Source organism: Sinocyclocheilus anshuiensis, unplaced genomic scaffold, assembly GCF_001515605.1.
Source record: "Sinocyclocheilus anshuiensis isolate Anshui unplaced genomic scaffold, SAMN03320099.WGS_v1.1 scaffold253, whole genome shotgun sequence".
Taxonomy (NCBI): domain Eukaryota; kingdom Metazoa; phylum Chordata; class Actinopteri; order Cypriniformes; family Cyprinidae; genus Sinocyclocheilus; species Sinocyclocheilus anshuiensis.
In genome coordinates this window covers 2,147,864-2,155,541 of record NW_015537969.1, presented here as the reverse complement: position 1 = coordinate 2,155,541, position 7,678 = coordinate 2,147,864, and the positions used below count along the sequence as shown (strand labels likewise).

Genomic DNA, 7,678 nt, shown 5'->3' with positions numbered 1-7,678 from the left:
TCCTAATGTGTCGGAAAATAGCAATGCAGTTTCGTGTTCGTGCCTATTAAAGGGTTAATGCACGTGCCGTCTGTGTGCGCTGCATTCCATAGCAGACTCTTACATCAAAGGACGTCTACTCTTGTAAAATATACTTAAAGTGGTGGTATCTGAAGAGAAATTTACATTTAGATCAGGGTATTAGCGCAGAATGTATTATCGTTAGTGGCGCTGAAAGAGCAGTTGTGAAGACGCGTTCAACAGATGGGCGACTGCTCTTCCTCACAGCCGCAGACCTGTACGGACAAATCTTGCTTTGATTCATTAGCATAAAGTCTGGTCGGGAATGTTAATTGAAAGACAGCTGCATTGGCTTATTGACTAAACGATTATCAGTATGTCGGTTATTGATATAAACTGAATTCTATTTTAAGTTGCGCCGTTAAAGGCAACTACAGCGGGCGCCAAATCACAGTTGTATCACCTTCAAATAACGCTACAGTCGCGCGGTGACAGTAGAGACGGTATTTAAACGTCGATATGAACACAATGACGAAACCCCAAAAGAACATACAGCTGTAGGGGAAAACGGACGCAACCTTCAACATAATGTTTCTACTTATAGTTTTCCAGTGAGACGTACACTGGTTGATCATATCACTCAAGGCAAGCTCACCATGAACGTGGTCTGATTGGTATAAAAATAAATTTTCTCTGTAAGTTTATGGTCGAGGCATGAATAGGAAAGGCAACAGAGACCTTGATCCTGAAAGCATTTCTGTTCTGAATGCTGCTTATAAGGATAATAGGCTACACTTGATTCTGAAGAGAAAAAAAAAAAGAGATTTGGTTCAAATTCACAGACGATACTTTTGCATAGGCAATTCCAACTTAAAAGGACCATTAAGTAAATGTATTCAGAGTGGTCGGTCTATGATAATACGCTATTCTTTTTAGACCATTCAAATGCACAGATTGCGAAGCAACGCAATAACAGTTATAACATATAGATATTAAAAATATATATATAAGCACTGTCATACCTTGTCTCTGTCAGCAGTAGTTATTCTATATTCCCCGATTTGTTCCGTAGATGCAAATACAATTTGCCATCCATGACACGTCTCAGTTTGAGATTGAGTATCTTTTACCAAAATCTACCCCCGCAAAAAACGAATCCGATAATTTTCAGAGGATGAGAAAATAAAAAAACTGAAAAGGGCAGATACTAAATAACATTAGAATAGAAGGGGAGAAACAATAAACCGAATCAAAGAAAAAAGAAGCGAAAACAAAGAAGGGACACAAGAAAAGTGCGATAAAAAATCAAATGCGGTAGAAAACGAATTGACTTTAGTTCACAAACAGGGCTCCAGTAATTCCACGCTGCGTCTCTGTATTCCAAACGCACAGTGCGCTCTGCAACGGGGAACGCCGATCTATCCGTTTATTCCCAATCTGCTGCGGTTATACTTCCAGGACTTCAATTTGCAGTAGCATCACTTACACCTGAGCGTTCGTGTGAAAATACATTTGCCTTCTCTCCCTTTCGGCTTCGGCAGAACCCTTTCCATGCATTGGCATCCGAGCTCTCGGTAAAGAACCGCCGCACTCAGTCAAGCGTCTGGATGCCCGCATTCACTGTAGCAACGAGGAGGATAGAGGCGCGTTCACGCTCTTCTTTCTCAAGGGAGTTGGACGCGCGCGCTGTTCACGTACGTCAGCCGGCGCGTGCTCCAAATAGAACGCTGGGGAAGTTCGTTTCGAATTCTTCGATTTCGCAGCTCCGAATATGATATTACGTCATTATGCATTGGGTTTTTGCTTCCTTTCTGCCTGCAGGTATTGTGTAATTCTATTACCTATTATGTTATTTACTCAGTATGGTATTATCTTACTTAAAATATTATGTATAATCATGAAAGTAATCAATATGCTAATCAATATGTTTAGTTATTCTCAATACTGGATGTCTTAATGAGGATTGTATGTATGAGGGCCTTTCCATTGGGCAGTACCGGTGGTTTCCATTGGATTGTACCAGTGAACTTAAATAACCTAATGAACTCTGGGTGATTTCCAGAAGTTGACAGGAACAAGTAAACAGATTTGATGGATGTCCCATGGGACCACCGCCAACCAATGGGAAGCGGCAAAATTAAAGTTTTTAAAAAATGGTTGATTTGGCCAAATTCCACCATTAAAAAATGGACCAGGTGGGCTAGTAATAAATTGTGGCAAACCAGACAGGCATAACCAATAAAAAACCGGAACTACCAACTTTGGTAAGGGAAAAAGGTATAAAATGTATGCGCGGACAGACAGAGACTTTAGATGCGGTTACCGTTATCTCGGCTTTGTTACTTTGTTTAATAAAGTCTTATTTTAACATCTGGAACTCTGCTTCTCGAGCTTCATTGACTACATTGAAGAAATGTATCATTGGCTCCGCGACACAACACAGGTTGGAAGTGTTGTCAAAATGAGAATGAAGTGAGTAGACAACTTGACACCAAATGAACCAAACACAAGTATATGACTTGTGCTAAATTTCACACCCCCCAGTTTTTTCATGGTCTAAATGTTTCATGGGTACAATCGTTTTTGAAGCTATGCATGGACTGTTTGACAAACTGGGGTAGGCTATCGAAGAGACACCAACCATATGATTAAATGTGTTGAAGCATTAAAAATATTGAAGCAGCACTTTGCAAGTTACAAAACTCAGCACTCTGGCATGGAATGATACAGACTTTTATGTCCGCGAAGTAAATTCAGTTGGTGCATCAGTCAGCATAAATTGGTCTGTATAATAACGAGTATGTCTTAAGCAAAATCAGACTCTTTCATGTTGTACTGAATATTTTATGATCTGGGTGAATCATGATCATATTTGAATCCACAGTTACTGTTTATTTACTTAAATGAACTGATTACAAAAGCAAGTATGAGTAAGTTAAACTACAAAAAGGGACGGGAGAAACTGCCATGGAATCAACATGGCTGCTGCAAAACAGGAAAGCCTGGCCTAAAAGAGCCAATCATTTAGCAAGTTTGTTGTCTGTAATTGTAGGGCTATTCCCAAGTTACCTGATGATTTACCTGGCTTGAACTTTGGTCTCCTTCATATGTTTCTTGTAGCCAGATAAAAGTCTATTTTGGTTAAAAAAAAAAAAAAAAAAATCTGCCTTATATAATGTTTCTAGATCACTGAAATTCATAGGTTGTCTTGGATGTACTGCCTGTTTAAAATCTTCCTGGAGATATCAATAATATTGAAGTCCATTCCAAAACCTTCATATTTTATTTCTTGAAGTAGCATACTGGTAGAAGGGGAGATCGAGGCGAGCTAGGGCGGCGACGCGAGCGGCAATTTCCATAGCCGCGGGGGGGAAGAACCAGGAAACAAAAACTTTCAAAAAAGGGGAAAAACAAGCGCGAGGAGAAGTCGCCGCTCTCTTTCAGTTTTGGGTCCGCTGTTCTGTCACGATGCACACACACGAGGAACGAGGAGACGCTGGAGAATACTTTACCAAGACTTTATTTACAGGAACCAAGGGAGACGAACTCAGGAAGACGTTTAACAGCGGACAGAGAACTTGGGACTGGGAACACTATTTATACACACAGGAGGAGGGGATGACGAGACACACCTGGGAGCAATGAAACATCAAGTAATCAGGGGAGGAACAGGAAACTAACCAAATAAGGGCATGGGAAGGCACATGGGGAGCAGGACACACACAAAACATGGAACAGAGTCTGACAATAGTAGTAGTATGGTTGATTTTGGTTGGGGATTGCAGTCTGTATATTTTTATTTTTTTTATGTTTCCCCCTATGAGACATTACTTTTTGTGATTTAATTATACTTTGTAGAATTCTTTCTTCTGCTGCTGGCATGTGGTACATGTGGTTATTGTAGCCAAATGTTATATATTCATTTTATCTGATCTGACAACGCTATCTCACGACCAATTCGTATGTATTTTACAAGGTGGCTAATTCGTATGACCTCACTCGTACGATTTTGTACGATTTGTCTAGACCCCAGTGACGGGTAGGTTTAGGGGCGGGGTTAGGTGTTGGTCATTCATACAAATTCATACGAATTGTGCAACTCGTAAAATACATACAATTTAGCAAAAATCGTATGAATTTGTACGAGCGTTAAATTATAATTTTATCTGATCCAACCAGAACACTTGGTTCAACAACTAAATATTTAAAATATTCAAAATTCAACAGCAACAAACATTTGTTTATTTAGAATTTAATCTCCACCTCCACTTTACTTTTGTGTGCAGCATTTAGTGCACCACTTTAATAAGTGCTTGTGGGGGGATCACTCTGAACTTGAAAAGGACAAAGTAAACAAGTATTCATGTATATTATTTTTTATTATTATCATTATCCGCTTGTTAAGTCTGACGTCAAGTGTCACCGCTTCCGTGTCCAAACGCGCTATCAGATACCACGAGAAAACAACAAAAGGTGCTAATATAAACTCACAATGTGATATATTACTACCAAAAAAATTATAACCCTAACCTTTAACTCCATACCGAAATCCCAGATAGCCAGACAATGAAAATATAAATATAAATAAATAAATATACAAATGATTTGTGTTTGGGACGCTGTGAGCATGGAGACTGTAGTGTAGACCGTAAGTTTGAAAACGTTTAGCTTAAATGTTTAATATGAATAAACAGTGCTCATAAACGGCTGCTGAGGTAGTATTCTCAAGTGAAGCGAGTTGAGGCTTGGACCCGGAAACAGCGCTTCTTACGTCACCACTTGACAACCGAATTATTATTGTTGTTGTTGTTTATAAATTATCTGTGCACATCATTATTATTATTTTTTTTTAATTCATGTGCTCTTTAATCAAAATAATTTCCCCTCCCTCTTGCAATGAAATCTCATCTTTTCTCTGATGATATGTATCCCAGCGTGAGGGCGGGACAACCTTTCACTCACTCGAGATTAGGGCTGTCAAAAAAATGTAAATTTGAATATAATTCGAATATTGATAATATTTAAGTAAAAAAAATTCGAATTTAGTTTTTCAGCCATTTTGACAGCCCTACTCGAGATTGCAGCAATAGTAAACGACAAAGATCCAATGATCCAATTAATTACTGATGAACCAAATTGAATCCTGCCCTACATTTTTTTTTCGAGAAGCCACTTTACTCGTATAGGAAAGAAAAGACGATCGCAACTTAAACAATCGTTTAATGCCAGCTTTAACTCTTTGTAACTTTTTACTGTAACTTTATAGTATTTTTACTGGGCCCTTGTGGAGGCACCACTGTCACCAACATGGGGTCTATTAACTGCTTCAATCATCTGGATTCTGTCAGACTAGGTGAATAGAGGTTGTGTTTTTGTGCTTTGCCACTGCCTGTGTAACGTGCATCACGTCAAACAATGGTTGAGTAATTTGCACCATTATTTACTGCTGCTTCATAAAAGCCTATATTCCAAAAGTTTGTGTTGATGAATTGTTGATGTCAGCAGATTTCGCCATATTTACTGCTGAGCTTTTGCCCATACACGTGTTGTATTTTGTACATTACGTGTTTTGTAAAGAGATTGCAGGTTAGGTTTCCTTCTGACGAGCCTTCCATGTATATCATGTTTGTGCCAATAACGGTCCACAGTGGACTGATTCACCACTACAACACTACTCTCTGCTAAATCTTCCTGAAAGTTTTTTGCAGCCATATGGGGGTTGTAGTTTCAATCCCAGACCAGTCTAGTTTTATTTCAGTTTTTTTTTTTTTCTTGGTCTTCAGATCTTGCCTTGATTTTTTTCCCTAACTTATATTTCTCAATGACATCTTAGATTTTGCACATTGCAAATACCAAGCGTCTCCATATCTTTTCATAACATTCCCCTTGCTTTATAAGACTCAATTATCTTTTTTTTCTGATTCTCAGTCAGCTGTTTAGAGAAGCCTGTGGCTGTTGAGTGTAAACACCTTGAGAGGTTTGAAGAGTGAGATAATTATTATATAAGCTTTGGAACTGTCATCACCTCACTTACATCAAGGCCTTACATTTTCAGAGAATTAACCTAGCCCTAAGAGGTTAACCCTAACCCTAAGGGTGACAAAACCTTTGCACACTAACTTTTTTTTTTAGCAGTTACATTTAATAAATAAAAATGAACCATGCTTTGCAGAAATATATCAAGTTTAAATTTTGTTTTTGTTTGTTTAAATTTTGTTGCTGAGTTTATGTAAGCTTATTTTCGGTAAGAGCTTCAATGGAACATGTTACTTGGTAAAGAATGCGCAAATAGCTTATAAGAGGACACATGAAAACTAAATATGCATATGACAGACTGTGCAATTCATACAGTTTGTTTGAACTGCCTTCCCTCAGCTTGTAAGTCGATTTAAATGTATATTAAAGTTTCTTAAAAATGCAATAGGTGTGAAGATTAAAAAAAAAAATGTTCAGCCCTTTTACCAGCTATATGTACATGTGTATATGTACATAAGAATAAATGTTAGAGAGATGCAGAGCGTGTGCAGAGCAGGGGGACGCGAGGAACAGTATTAAGAACCGCTGTTTTAGAACATTGATTTTGAATCTTGTCAATCCATTAGAATCGTTAGAAGACAACATCGGGATTCATATATGAACAGATTTTTACGTGCACCTCTAGTTTTCTCTTCCTCTTCTCTAAAGCAGCGCAGCATAGCCTCGCCCCCTTTGCTGCCTTTTCCCGAGGACGGGGTTTATCTGGGTTTGTGATGTCACAAACCCAGGTAGTAACTCGTTGTAGTCCCTACCAGCCGTTTTTGTAGGCATTAAACTGCCAGAATTTTAAAAGACGATATCTCCGTTTGCATTGAACTTTCAGCTTCGTAACTTTGCAGATATTGTTTATGCTCAAACAGCAACATTACACACTAATGTTAAAAAAGTGAAATCGCAATGAACCACCCCTTTAACAAAACATCACTGCAATTTTTTTACACAGTATACTTACTGAAAAGATCTCTACTAGTATTATAATTGGAGTGGATGTTGGAGCTGAAGTACATCTTCCAAGTTGAGCTAGCATTCATTGCACGGACATATTTTCTGTTTTTTTTTTTTTTTGAAGGGCCATACAGTCTGTGCCATCATGAATGGCCCTTAGGGGTTTATAAATAAGAAATGAAAAAAATTATATGTGACATTTTATTTGCATTGTTTTTGTCACTTATTTGTCACAGCACAATATTTGAGATTCGTAGCATCTGACAATTTGATGTTAGTATGTAAATCACTTAAGAGGCTTCTTGTTTGGAGTTCACAATAAGTACAGCTGATGTGAGCAGCCGAACCTTCTGGTGCATGAAAAGAGAGATTTCTCCCTGGTCTTGACTATTCTATTTGCTTTTGTTATGTGCCAGGGAGAAGAACAGAGGCTGAGAACACAAAGCACTGATTAATGGACTGATGGAACAGAACATAAATACAGTTGTTTTCTTAACTGACACTGTGGTAATTCTCCTTTGGTCTGTGTAATTTGAAATGCCTGCCATGTGAATTTTATAAACCGCTGAGCTAATTTTCCTTTTCGAAATGATCTGCTAAACAGTGGTTTGCATGGTTAATTATAGGAATGCACAATACATTGGGTTCATATTGGAGGAGCTGATGTGTGTTGTTCTAACAAGTTCAAGTTATATGA

The 7,678-nt window shown here is 38.2% G+C and overlaps 1 protein-coding gene and 1 long non-coding RNA gene across 4 annotated transcripts in view; both read right to left on the bottom strand.

The window, feature by feature from the left end:
* Positions 1-1,691, bottom strand: part of LOC107669951 (adhesion G protein-coupled receptor B2-like) — a 303,770-nt gene extending 302,079 nt beyond the window's left edge. For 2 of the 3 annotated variants that reach the window (XM_016462388.1, XM_016462399.1), the window contains exon 1: positions 1,023-1,689. The gene's annotated coding sequence lies outside the window, so the exon portion shown is untranslated. Of the gene's footprint in view, positions 1-1,022 lie in introns of all 3 variants that reach the window. The other variant, XM_016462397.1, reaches the window with a different exon arrangement.
* The window catches only part of LOC107670015 (uncharacterized), a 718,471-nt gene that overhangs the window by 688,361 nt on the left and 22,432 nt on the right, over positions 1-7,678 (bottom strand). The gene's annotated exons all lie outside the window — the stretch shown is intronic.